This window comes from Podarcis erhardii (genome assembly GCF_964252035.2).
Source record: "Podarcis erhardii genome assembly, chromosome: 2".
Taxonomy (NCBI): domain Eukaryota; kingdom Metazoa; phylum Chordata; class Lepidosauria; order Squamata; family Lacertidae; genus Podarcis; species Podarcis erhardii.
Window position 1 is genome coordinate 127,296,744 of NC_138498.1, and position 13,433 is coordinate 127,310,176.

The 13,433-nt window shown below is 52.5% G+C and overlaps 2 protein-coding genes across 15 annotated transcripts in view; one reads left to right on the forward strand and one right to left on the reverse strand.

The window, feature by feature from the left end:
* LOC309334660 (uncharacterized protein) overlaps positions 1-13,433 on the forward strand; it is a 128,030-nt gene that overhangs the window by 109,243 nt on the left and 5,354 nt on the right. The window lies entirely within an intron of this gene.
* LOC309334671 (uncharacterized protein) overlaps positions 1-13,433 on the reverse strand; it is a 140,479-nt gene that overhangs the window by 47,852 nt on the left and 79,194 nt on the right. Inside the window, exon 1 of one of the 11 annotated variants that reach the window (XM_081849207.1) lies at positions 6,510-6,660. The exons of the other annotated variants lie outside the window; for them this stretch is intronic. The gene's annotated coding sequence lies outside the window, so the exon portion shown is untranslated. Of the gene's footprint in view, positions 1-6,509; positions 6,661-13,433 lie in introns of those variants that run through there. 11 annotated transcript variants of the gene reach the window in all.

Consider the following 13,433-nt stretch of genomic DNA (forward strand, 5'->3'; position numbering starts at 1 on the left):
TCCTGAAAGTGACTCAGGGGGAGGGGGGAAGGGAGGAACCAGCCAGGTGACACGACACTCAGGTTACCACCACCAACTCCTCCCTCAGCCCCTCCTTTCTGTAATGTATGCATGATGTTTCTGGGGGTGGGCTTGATCTAGAGGAGGGGAATTTCAAAAGTTTTTATAAGACCTTGCACACTATTCTTCTGGGTCTTTCCTCTCTCCTGCACGTGAGGGGAATACCCTGTTGCAACAGTTCAATAAAGGCCAAGCCTACAGGCTGCTGTTTTGCTCCAAGTTATCCTGGTTGGTGTCTTTGTTTTGTCCAAGGGAGCCCTCGGATTTTTCCTGTAACACCTGGGAGTGGGCCTCAGCCAATAGAATGGCTGGGGCAGGTTCCACGGGGGGGGGGGGGTATTGGGACACCCGATCTCAGTGATCACGGGCAGGAGGAGGAGTTATGCTAAGACCAGACCATGTCATTACCGAGGAGGCAAGTTTAGTCGTTGTTTGAGGACTATCCCTGCCTCCAGGTCTGGTCCTGACTGGAAGGATACAGGAATCAGCAAGGGATACCCACATGACCTGAAAGTGTTGCTGTGCAATGCCAGGTCAGTGATGAATAAAACCACTGCCACCCACGACCTGATTGTGGATGGAGGATTTGACCTGGCATGTGTGACAGAGACCTGGTTGGAGGAAGCAGATGGGCCTGTCCTTGCCGCTGCTTGCCCACCAGGTTTCTTTCACGCACAGCAACCCAGGCCTTGTGGGCGGGGAGGGGGGGTTGCAGTCATTTTTAGGAAGTCATTAGTCTGCACCAGGCGTCCTATTGGGAAGACCCAGTTCTCTGAGTGCATGTTCTGGAAGCTGGGCAATAGGGGCAGTACAGGATTCCTATTGGTGTACCGACCTCCCCGCTGCACCAAGGATTCCCTGCCTGAGCTGCTTCAGGTCGTGGCGGATGTTCTCCTGGAGACACCTAGTTTGGTTGTCCTGGGGGATTTTAACATCCATGCTGACACGACCTTACAAGGGGCCGCTCGGGACTTCATAAAAAGCATGGCCTCCATGGGGCTGTCCCTGTCACGCAGGCAGCAGCAGCAGCAGTGTCCCGGAAGCCTCCCTCAGGCCTCTTCAGCTGTGGCGGTGAGTGCAGGCTCCGCCCCTTGGGCCTCTTAAGCTGTGGCGGTGAGTGCAGGCTCCGCCCCTTGGGCCTCTTAAGCTGTGGCGGTGAGTGCAGGCTCCGCCCCCTAGGCCAGATGGAGTTGGCAGGAAAGGGAGCCAATCTCATACTCTGTTTTTTAATTTTTCAAAGCTCTGCAATTTTAATCTGTCACCCTCTTGTTCCAACATTTCCCAATACTTCGGTCATTTGGCCTCCATATTGAGTTTTTTCTGAGCCTTTGCTTCCATTGGTGACAACTATCTTGGGGTTTTATTTTCTAACAAGTCCTTATATCTTATCCAAAAATTAAACAGTGCTTTTCTGACAATATGGTTTTTGAACGCTTTGTGTGCTTTAACCTTATCATACCACAGATATGCATGCCAACCAAATACATTGTTAAAGCCTTCCAAATCCAACACATCCGTGTTTTCAAGAAGCATCCATTCTCTCAGCCAACAAAATGCGGCTGATTCATAATAAAGTTTATGAATCAGGGCAAATCCACCTCTTTACTTAGCATCAGTTAATATCTTAAATTTTATTCGAGGTTTCTTGCCCTGCCAGACAAATCTAGAGATATCTCTCTGCCACTTCTTGAAACAGTCCATTTTGTCCAAAATTTGCAATGTTTGAAACAAAAACAGCATTCTTGGCAGTACATTCATTTTTATCACAGCAATTCGGCCTAACAACGATAGCTTCAAATTTGACCATATTTCTAAATCCTTTTTCACTTCAGTCCAACATTTTTCATAATTATCCTTAAATAGATTCACAATCTTAGCAGTCATGTTAACCCCTAAATATTTCACTTTCTTGACCAATGTCAATCCTGTCTCCTTCTGAAACTTATCTCTCTCAATCTCAGTTAAATTTTTCTCTAAAACTTTAGTTTTCGTCTCATTCAACTTAAAGCCTGCTACCTTTCCAAATTCTTGAATTAATTCTAATACTCTTTTAGTGCTGGATTCTGGCTCCTGTAAAGTCAATACCAAGTCATCAGCAAATGCTTTCAATTTGTACTGTTTGGCTCCCATATCTTTCTATCTATCTATCTATCTATCTATCTATCTATCTATCTATCTATCATCTACCTACCTACCTACCTACCAACATACATAGATATATATACACCCCCCTGGCTCTCGTTTGGAGGAGGAGTGAGAGAGGGAGGCACTTTACTGGCAGAATGGCATTTCCCTGGCCCCTCCTTCCCTCCAGGAGCTCCTCCTTCCACAACAACCCTGCCAGGCTGGCCTCTTGCATGTCGCCCCCTTTCCGGCAGGCGAAGCTGCAGGGACCACTCCCTTCCTGGCCCCCCCAAAATGGAGGCGGCTTTGGACCCTGGATGAACCTGAGAGGAGCCTGGAGGGGGGCAGGGAGGGGCCTCTCGCCCCTTCCCAGACTTGTCCTCCAACCATTTATTACTACTGTTTATGAAACTTAGGCCCCGCAGGGTTCTGGCACCCGGAACAGTTATTTCAAAGGATCTCAAAGCCTAAAATGGATCGACAGGTAACTGACAGACGGAGATGATCTCTAGAGATGCCCCCCTTGGTTGGGCCTGTGATGGACAGCAGAGCCAGGCCAGTCAGCGGACTTAGTCCCTCAGAAATTTCCTGGAGCCTCGCTCTGATTGGCTGCCAAGCCAGCGGGGGCGGAGCCAGCCCTTTTGGCGGGAAAAGGCAAGGAGGCTTTTCTGAGGGATGGTCTGAGGGGGGAGAGGAAGAGGAGTCAGGCGGGAGTTCAAGGGGAGAAGCTGGGGGGAGGGGAGGGAGACCCCCAAGAAGGAGGGCTGAGGGGGCCCCCTGGGTGTGGGGGGCGGACTGAGGGGGGGGGAGCGGAGGGAGACCCCCAAGAAGGAGGGCTGAGGGGACCCCATGGGTGTGGGGGGAGGACTGAGAGGGGGGAGTGGAGGGAGACCCCCAAGAAGGAGGGCTGAGGGGACCCCTGGGTGTGGGGGGCGGACTGAGAGGGGGGAAGTGGGGGAGACCCCCAAGAAGGAGGGCTGAGGGGACCCCTGGGTGTGGGGGGCGGACTGAGAGGGGGAGCGGAGGGAGACCCCCAAGAAGGAGGGCTGAGGGGACCCCCTGGGTGTGGGGGGCGGACTGAGGGGGGGAGGGGAGGGAGACCCCCAAGAAGGAGGGCTGAGGGGACCCCCTGGGTGTGGGGGGCGGACTGAGGGGGGGGGGAAGGAAGGGAGACCCCCAAGAAGGAGGGCTGAGGGGACCCCCTGGGTGTGGGGGGCGGACTGAGAGGGGGGAAGGAAGGGAGACCCCCAAGAAGGAGGGCTGAGGGGACCCCCTGGGTGTGGGGGGCGGACTGAGAGGGGGGAAGGGAGGGAGACCCCCAAGAAGGAGGGCTGAGGGGACCCCCTGGGTGTGGGGGGCGGACTGAGAGGGGGGAAGGAAGGGAGACCCCCAAGAAGGAGGGCTGAGGGGACCCCCTGGGTGTGGGGGGCGGACTGAGAGGGGGGAAGGAAGGGAGACCCCCAAGAAGGAGGGCTGAGGGGACCCCCTGGGTGTGGGGGGCGGACTGAGAGGGGGGAAGGAAGGGAGACCCCCAAGAAGGAGGGCTGAGGGGACCCCCTGGGTGTGGGGGGCGGACTGAGAGGGGGGAAGGAAGGGAGACCCCCAAGAAGGAGGGCTGAGGGGACCCCCTGGGTGTGGGGGGCGGACTGAGAGGGGGGAAGGAAGGGAGACCCCCAAGAAGGAGGGCTGAGGGGACCCCCTGGGTGTGGGGGGCGGACTGAGGGGGGGAGGGGAGGGAGACCCCCAAGAAGGAGGGCTGAGGGGACCCCCTGGGTGTGGGGGGCGGACTGAGAGGGGGGAAGGGAGGGAGACCCCCAAGAAGGAGGGCTGAGGGGGCCCCCTGGGTGTGGGGGGCGGACTGAGAGGGGGAGCGGAGGGAGACCCCCAAGAAGGAGGGCTGAGGGGACCCCCTGGGTGTGGGGGGCGGACTGAGGGGGGGAGGGGAGGGAGACCCCCAAGAAGGAGGGCTGAGGGGACCCCCTGGGTGTGGGGGGCGGACTGAGAGGGGGAGCGGAGGGAGACCCCCAAGAAGGAGGGCTGAGGGGACCCCCTGGGTGTGGGGGGCGGACTGGGGGGGGAGCGGAGGGAGACCCCCAAGAAGGAGGGCTGAGGGGACCCCCTGGGTGTGGGGGGCGGACTGAGAGGGGGGAAGGAAGGGAGACCCCCAAGAAGGAGGGCTGAGGGGACCCCCTGGGTGTGGGGGGCGGACTGAGAGGGGGGAAGGAAGGGAGACCCCCAAGAAGGAGGGCTGAGGGGACCCCCTGGGTGTGGGGGGCGGACTGAGAGGGGGGAAGGAAGGGAGACCCCCAAGAAGGAGGGCTGAGGGGACCCCCTGGGTGTGGGGGGCGGACTGAGAGAGGGGAGGGGAGGGAGACCCCCAAGAAGGAGGGCTGAGGGGGCCCCCTGGGTGTGGGGGGCGGACTGGGAGGGGGGAAAGGGCCCCCCAAGTCTGACTCCGCCAGAGCCTGGAAGAAGCCCAGCTGGGCCTGCCAGCCTCCACGTCGCAGGGAAGGAGGCGTCTCCCCGATTCAGTGGGGCTGCCCCAGGGAAGAGGGGGAGCTGGAGGGCAGACTTGGAAGGGTCTTCCTTGGGGGGATCTGGGACTCCTCTTCCTCCCTGGCGCCTGCTCTCGAGGAGACTCCTGGGGAAGCCCCGTCTCCCTGGCGCCGAGTCGGGCTCCCAGGGGGGCAGAGGGGGGGCTGGGCTGGGGGGTCCCTGGGCTCGGCAAGGGTTAAGAGGAGCAGAGCTGGATTCCTAGAGAGGACAGGAAGTGGAGGGGGAGGGGGCAAGGTCCTCCATGGGTAAATTCCCCCTCCCCCTCCCTCCCTGCTTTCTTCTCTCTCCTGGACTCGGGTGAGTCTCTTCTCTCCTCCCCCTGAGGGTGCCATGGGGAGAAGGGGGTCCCAGGGGGGCAGGGAGGATGAGTGGGGGTCCCTCTCAGATCATGCCGGGGGGGGGGGAGACCCCCCAAGTCAGGGAGCAGGGGGTCCTCCTTTGTCCTCTCTGCCAAGCCAGGGGGGGGGCGAGTTTGCAGGAAATATGCAGCTCTGCTCTTCCTTGGGATCCAGATGCTGCCTTCATTTGGGGAGGGGGCTTTGGGTCAAGGAAATAAACCCCCTTCAGAGGGGGGGAAAAGTCACCTTTGTGACCAGAGGCTGCAGCCAGAGGGGAACATTCCCACGTGGGGGGAGCTCAGGGAGAAGAAAAGCCCTTCTGCATCTCCAGCACCACTTCCTGTGTCCCAGATGCAACAACACATGTCTCTCCCCCATCATTTAAATACACAACAAAATTGCTCCATTAAGATACTGAAATAAGCATGAAGGAAAAGAATAATGTTAAAACAATGCAGCTATTAAGAGGCAGAAAAGAACAGAGCAATGTGTAGAGAAATATCATCTTTCTTCTCCCTTTTCCCCTTAGGGTCCAGTGGGCTTTGAAGACGTAGCTCTTCCTTTCACAGAGGAGGACTGGGCTTTGCTGGATCCTGACCAGAGAGCTCTGCAGAAGGAAGTCAAGGAGGAGAATCCTGGGATCGTGGCCTCTCTGGTAAGGCTCCCTGCTGGATCATGAGATCAGTTTTGAAATTCCATACAGATCTCTGAAGGACAAACCTCCTCTATTTTGAGGGAGCCCCATAGCGCCACCTGCAGCATCTGAGATGTTAACCCACCCACAACTCTCCATAGGAGATGCATCTCCTGTTCTGTCTGGGAATATTCTTCCACCAGTCCTGCCTTTTCAAACCAGGATGAGGCTGGTCTCAGCTGCCCAGGCCTTCTTCCATGTAGGCTTCAGAGATCTCAGGGACGTGGAGGTACATCCTGTCAAATTTTCTATTTTCCTTTCGGCATCTGTCTGTTTTTGGTTGAGCAAAGAAATGATTGAGCTTGGAGATGGAGAAGATTCCATGACTGAGCCAAATTAAATCCATCCCTGGAACGAGCCAGGCTTTTTGAATCTCCAGGTCCCATAAATACGTTTGCTAATACCAGCCAAAAAAGGCAGTAACTCCCCTCCCTTCTTCCTCTTTCACAAGCAGTCATTTCCATTGATCAATCATTTCAGCCTCAATTTCTTCCTCAGGCTAGGATTATTATTATTATTATTATTAATGATATCAGGAAACTTGATGAGGAATTAAGGGGAAAGACATTGTTGACCCAGAGTAGTTACAAAATGTATGTTCTCTCCCCAAATGCCACAGACCCTCCTCCAAAGAGAGTCTCTCTAAGAAAGCACAAGCAGAAATTACTCCATTTTACATGAATAAGGAAAATGAGGAGGTGGCTAAGAAACAGCGGGAGCCAGATCCTATTACTGACCTTATAGGATCTCTCAGCAGCTCCAAGGATGAGCAGAAAGAGGTTTTGGGCCCAGGCAGCTCAACTGCTAAGTCATCTCTGGCACTGAGACCAGGAGCTCAAGCGACTCAAGGCCAAATTCAGGCTAAACAGGTAGAGGAACTAATCTGAAAGCAAAATTCAGAACTATCCTCAGGAAATGCTAATAGAAGGCTAAAAGACTCCTTGTCCCAAGCCTCTGGTGCAAATGAGGAATTATCCGTCATTGGGTGACGAGGGACTACTAACGAGGGACATAGAATGCATAAAATCCTTTTTGGCTCACTGTAATAAAATTCTTACCATCCTGATAGGCACTTGTAAACCCTTCTGGAATAAAGTCTGGCAGAGAGTGTGGAACCGGATAATACAACAATATCTCTTTCCCTACCATTAAAAATAGATGAATAAGGGAGGTTTAATTCGTCCACATGGCAAAAGGAGGTCTATAAGTACAAAGAAGAGCAAAAATGTTAAAAAAAATTAAAATAGTGCCATATTAAAAAGTTGACTTAAAAATACCTTTTAAATTACTTAAGAGTAGCTCATGCTCTGGGTCCAGACAGAACACTTAAGAAGCTTGTACTGTACAGTGGTACCTTGGGTTAAGTACTTAATTCGTTCCAGAGGTCCGTTCTTAACCTGACACTTTTCTTAACCTGAAGCACCACTTTAGCTAATGGGGCCTCCTGCTGCTGCCGTGCCGCCGGAGCATGATTTCTGTTCTCATCCTGAAGCAAAGTTCTTAACCCGAGGTACTATTTCTAGGTTAGCGGAGTCTGTAAACTGAAGCGTATATAACCTGAAGCGTATGTAACCCGAGGTACCACTTTACTGGAATCTGCACACCAGATCCTTATATCAATATGAAACGATATGCAAGGTTATCAAATGCTCTGCTCTCCTGTCAGAAGCCAAAACCAAACCAACTAGGGAGAGGGTTTTGATAAACAAGAATTGGAAATGGGTTCTGTCTCAAAATAAGCTACTTCTCTCAAGCTACCCTAAGCCTTTAGGTATCTTCTCACAAGAGGAGCATAAAGTTTGTGAATATAGTGTATAAGCACAGAGAATATCTATGGAGGAGTGGTGTATTACTCTCAATATTATTCCGAAATGTGGCATCACCAGCTCCTCTGCTTCCACATTCAGCAACACCTCCAAAAAGTCCTCAGTTCAAGGCAGACTATTGTCCTTTAGTTGACATATACTCTGCAGGTGACAATCCTGACTAGCCAGCTGACCTGGACCCCAAGGAACCCCCTAACTCAGACAGCCCTGGGTCCTTGCACTTGAGAAATCTAGGGAAGGACCTACTTGACAGAACTGAAAAGAATTGATTGCATGTCTTCTGTGCTCTGCCATAAGTAGCCCAGAATGAAATACTCTCAGATTGGACCTCTGACGTTCCTGCCTAATAAGTTTGAAGAAGGAGCACAAGGGCTCATGCAAGCAGAACTTGACCCTTTGTGCTCCAGATCCAGCCCACCAGAACGAACCCTCCTTCCCTGAACAAACTGATAAAAAGCAAGAGGAGATGTCCAGAGGAGGGCAGAGGAGGAACGTGTCCAGAGGAGGGCAACCAAAATGGTCAAAGGCCTGGAAACGATGCCTTATGAGGAACGGCTACGGGAGCTGGGCATGTTTAGCCTGGAGAAGAGGAGGTTAAGGGGTGATATGATAGCCATGTTCAAATATATAAAAGGATGTCACATAGAGGAGGGAGAAAGGTTGTTTTCTGCTGCTCCAGAGAAGCGGACACGGAGCAATGGTTCCAAACTACAAGAAAAAAGATTCCACCTAAACGTTAGGAAGAACTTCCTGACAGTAAGAGCTGTTCGACAGTGGAATTTGCTGCCCAGGAGTGTGGTGGAGTCTCCTTCTTTGGAGGTCTTTAAGCAGAGGCTTGACGACCATATGTCAGGAGTACTCTGATGGTGTTTCCTGCTTGGCAGGGGGTTGGACTCGATGGCCCTTGTGGTCTCTTCCAACTCTATGATTCTATGAAAAGAGATTTGGATTATATTTATGGATTACAACAGAAAAGTGAACTATGTGATAAAATTGAAATGGATTAAAGCCTCAAACTTTCACTGTATTGCTATGGAAGGAAATGGAGTTTAGTTTTGATGATCGGCCAAGGCTTGGGGACAGGATGGTGACTGGTTTTGGCACCAAGTTCTGTCCATAAGCACCACTGAATTCAATGGGATCTACTCTCAGGTCACTACTGTGCAGAACATGTCAGCCTTACGAAGTGGGGCGAGGAGCAAACAGGGGAAACTGCAAGCACTGGAGATGTTTAGAAATGGGGCTTCTGTTGGGAAGGGGCTGCCCCATTTGTGCTTCTCCAGGGGCAGGAGAATATCTAGGGGAATCCCTGCAGGGCCTCTGAGGCTCCCTTTGCTTCTTCCTCTCTCCCAGGACCCTCCAGCTTCTTTTAGCTCCTTGACTCTTCAGGAACGATGAAAGAGACAGATCCTGCGAACTTAGCGAGGATGGAAGGGGGAAGATGGACAGTTGACCTGGTCAGGTTGTCTCCTGCATCCCTCCCCACAACCTCTGAGCGTTCCCTCCCAGGGACCTCCGAGAGATCTGGTGAGTCCCAGGGGAGGGGAGATGGGAACATGGATGGATGGAGCCAGAGAGGAATTGGGGCTTGCTCAGCTAGGGGGTGGGGGGAGGCAGGCAGGCGGATGGAGATGGAGAAGGGGGGCACTTTTTCGGGCTCCCCCACCTGCCTGCCTGCCTGCTCCTTTGTCATCTGCAGGCAATTTGAGCTAGGAATAGATCACAGCTCCCCAGTCACCGCGATGCATTGGCAGCTCAAAAGGTCTAAAATCAGTTCTGTGATCTGAATGCCTTACCAATGTCCAACACTGATCCGTCGCTATGTAAAATAGCAGAATAAATTTGCCGGAATATCTATAACATATAGTTCATCATTAGTGGTCAGTGTATGAGTTCTGGGTTCATGAATTGCTTTCAACTGAAACAAAAAAAGGGGAAACAGGAGAGAACAGAGAACATTCAACATCGCAGAGCCAAATGCCTAGACTGACGCTATTGTGGCCGTTGTGCTTAGATTAAGTGAGTAATAGTCGCTTTTCCTCTTCTGTTACCAAAGAAACAATACAGAGTTGGTTTCATCATGAAAATGGGAGGGAGGGGGTTCAAAGTGAAGAAAGAGATTTACGTATAAATTTAAATTTAGACCAACCAGATTGAGATAACTTCTGATGGGGAGTGTTCAGGTAAAGATGTTGCTGTTTGTTAAAATACTGTACTACATCAAACATTAAAAGCCTTCCTAAACAGGGCCACCTTCCGATGTCTTCTAAAAGTCTGGTAGTTTACATCCATGTCCTCTTTTACATCTGGTGGGAGGGCATTCCACAGGGAGGGCGCCACTACCGAGAAGACCCTCTGCCTGGTTCCCTGTAACTTGGCTTCTCGCAGTGGGGGAACCACCAGTAGGCCCTCGGTGCTGGACCTCAGTGTCCGGGTAGAACGATGGGGGTGGAGACACTCCTTCAGATATACTGGGCCGAGGCCGTTTAGGGCTTTAAAGGTCAGCACCAACACTTTGAATTGTGCTCGGAAACGTACTGGGAGCCAATGTAGGTCTTTCAAGACTGGTGTTATATAGTCTCGGCAGCCGCTCTCAGTCACCAGTCTAGCTGCCGCATTCTGGATTAGTTGTAATTTCCGCGTCACCTTCAGAGGTAGCCCCACATAGAGCGCATTGCAGTAGTCCAAGCGGGAGATAACCAGAGCATGCACCACTCTGGCGCGACAGTCCGCAGGCAGATAGGGTCTCAGCCTGCGTACCAGATGGAGCTGGTAAACAGCTGCCCTGGACACAGATTTGACCTGTGCCTCCATGGACAGCTGTGAGTCCAAAATGACTCCCAGGCTGCACACCTGGTCCTTCAGGGGCACAGTTACCCCATTCAGGACAGGGAGTCCCCCACACCTCCCCGCCCCCTGTCCCCCCAAAACAGTACTTCTGTCTTGTCATGGTTCAACCTCAATCTGTTAGCCGCCATCCATCCTCCAACCGCCTCCAGACACTCACACAGGACCTTCACCGCCTTCACTGGTGATTCACTGATTTAAAAGAGAGGTAGAGCTGGGTATCATCCGCATACTGATGAACACCCAGCCCAAACCCCCTGATGATCTCTCCCAGCGGCTGCATGTAGATGTTGAAAAGCATGGGGGAGAGGACAGAACCCTGAGGCACCCCACAAGTGAGAGCCCAGGGGTCTGAACACTTATCCCCCACCACCATTTTCTGAACACGGCCCAGGAGGAAGGAGTGGAACCACTGTATGACAGTGCCCCCAGCTCCCAGCCCCTCAAGATGGTCCAGAAGGATGTTATGGTTGATGGTATCAAACGCCGCTGAGAGATCCAGCAGAACTAGGAAGCAGCTCTCACCTTTGTCCCTAGCCCGCCGGAGATCATCAACCAGTGCGACGAAGGCAGTTTCAGTCCCATGATGAGGCCTGAATCCCGACTGGAAGGGATCCAAATGGTCCGCTTCTTCCAGGCGTGCCTGGAGTTGTTCAGCAACCACTTGCTCCATCACCTTGCCCAAGAATGGAAGATTTGAGACTGGGCGATAGTTGGCCATTATGGCCGCATCTAAAGATAGTTTTTTAAGAAGCGGTTTAATAACCGCCTCTTTCAGCGAGTCTGGGAAGGCTCCCTCACGGAGGGAAGCATTCACCACCCCACGAAGCCCATCGCCCAGCCCTTCACAGCTAGCTTTTATAAGCCAGGATGGGCAAGGATCCAGGAGACAGGTGGTTGGTTTCACTCGTCCAAGCAGCCTGTCCACATCCTCGGAGGTAACAGATTGGAATTGATCCCACACAATTTGACTAGACAGGACTCTAGCACTCTCCCGCCCCGGCTCTGCTCCCACGGTGGCGTCTACCTCTTCCCGAATCTGAGCGACTTTATCTGCAAAAAAATTAGCAAAATCATTGCAGGAGATCATGTGGCCCTTGCTGGGCCCCGATGTAACAGGTGGTTCTGCTATATTGCGAACCACCTGAAAAAGTCTCCTGCTGCTGTTTTCTGCAGATGCAATAGAGGTGGTGAAGAAAGTCTTCGCCGTCGCTACCGCTGTGGAGTTTGGAGTTTACAGGATTAAAACTCCTTGTTGTCCTGTATCTGGGGAGTGGCCTGAAGCAGGGCCGTACGTGACAGGCTTTGTCTGTCTTTGTCTGTGAGAGTTGGTTTCACTTTTGACTGAGACGCTGAAAAGAAGCTGTGTGTGCTTTTGGTACGGGAGAGATGCCGGAAAGCTCCGATGGAATGAGACTGATTTATGGCTTGTAAATAAACGCTTTTAGAGATAGCAACGAACTGTCTCTGGACTTGATTTATCCCTCTATCTCACACGGACGGCAGGACCGCTGCTGCAACTCTGTTTTTCCTGCCCAGGTCAGCCCCAAGCAGAGCCATGCAGGGAAGCGCTGACTGGACGGCAGGATTTAATGGCCAAAACCGCCACTTGGTAGGCTCGACATTGAGCTCCAACCCGTGTCCGGTCAGCTTCAGAATGAGTTATCTGCCACCGTCGCTCTAGCCGTCTCAATGATTGTTTCATTGCCCTCAGATCCGTGGAAAACCACGGGGCTGTCCGGGCTCCATGCAGTCGGAGAGGGCGCTTCGGAGCCAAACAGTCAATAGCCCTGGTTAACTCCACATTCCAGCGGGCCAGCAGGTAATCAGCTGAAAGGCCATCAACATGGGATAAAACATCCCCTACCAGGCTCTGGAAACCATTTGGATCCATTAAGTGGCAGGGGCCGGCCATCCAAATTCGTCCCACCTCCCTGCAGAGGGGATGGGTCGCGGAGAAGTCCAGTTGCACCAGGAAGTGATCTGACCATGGCACTTCTTTTGTTTCGCTTTTACTTAGTGTCAGATCACCAACATCCATAGAGGTAAACACCAGGTCCAAGGCATGTCCGTGGCTATGGGTTGGGCCAGACTTATTCAGGGACAGCCCCATGGAGGCCATGCTTTCCACGAAGTCCCGAGCCGCCCCTTGTAAGGTCGTGTCGGCATGGATATTAAAATCCCCTAGGACAACCAAGCTAGGTGTCTCCAGGAGAACATCCGCCACGACCTGAAGCAGCTCAGGCAGGGAATCCTTGGTGCAGCGGGGAGGTCGGTACACCAAAAGGAATCCTGTACTGCCCCTATTGCCCAACTTCCAGAACATGCACTCAGAAAACTGAGTCTTCCCAATAGGATGCCTGGTGCAGACTAATGACTTCCTAAAAATCACTGCAACCCCCCCCTCCCCGCCCACATGGCCTGGGTTGCTGTGCATAAGAGAAACCTGGTGGACAAGCAGCGGCAAGGACAGGCCCATCTGCTTCATCCAACCAAGTCTCTGTTACACATGCCAGGTCAAGTCCTCCATCCATGATCAAGTCATGGATGGCAGTGGTTTTATGAATCATTGACCTGGCATTGCACAGCAGCAGCTTCAGGTCATGTGGGTATCCCTTGCTGATTCTAGTATCCATCCAGTCAGGACCAGACTCGGACAACGACTAAACCTGCCTCCTCTGTAACGACATGGTCTGGTCTTAGCGTAACTCCTCCTCCTACCCGTGATCACTGAGATCGGTTGTCCCAGTGCATCCCTCCCTGTGGAACATGCCCCAGCCATTTTGTTGGCTGGGACCCACTCCCCGGCAGCCCTGACCCCTCCCCTTAAGAACAAAAAAAACCTTTAAAAAATAAAACAATACAAAAAACCTGTAAAAATTACAAAAACACCTAAATCAAACAAATTCCCAGGCCCAACCAAACATCCACCCCACCCCCACATACAAAAAATTCAAAAGAAAAATTTAAAAACATTTTTAAAAGAAC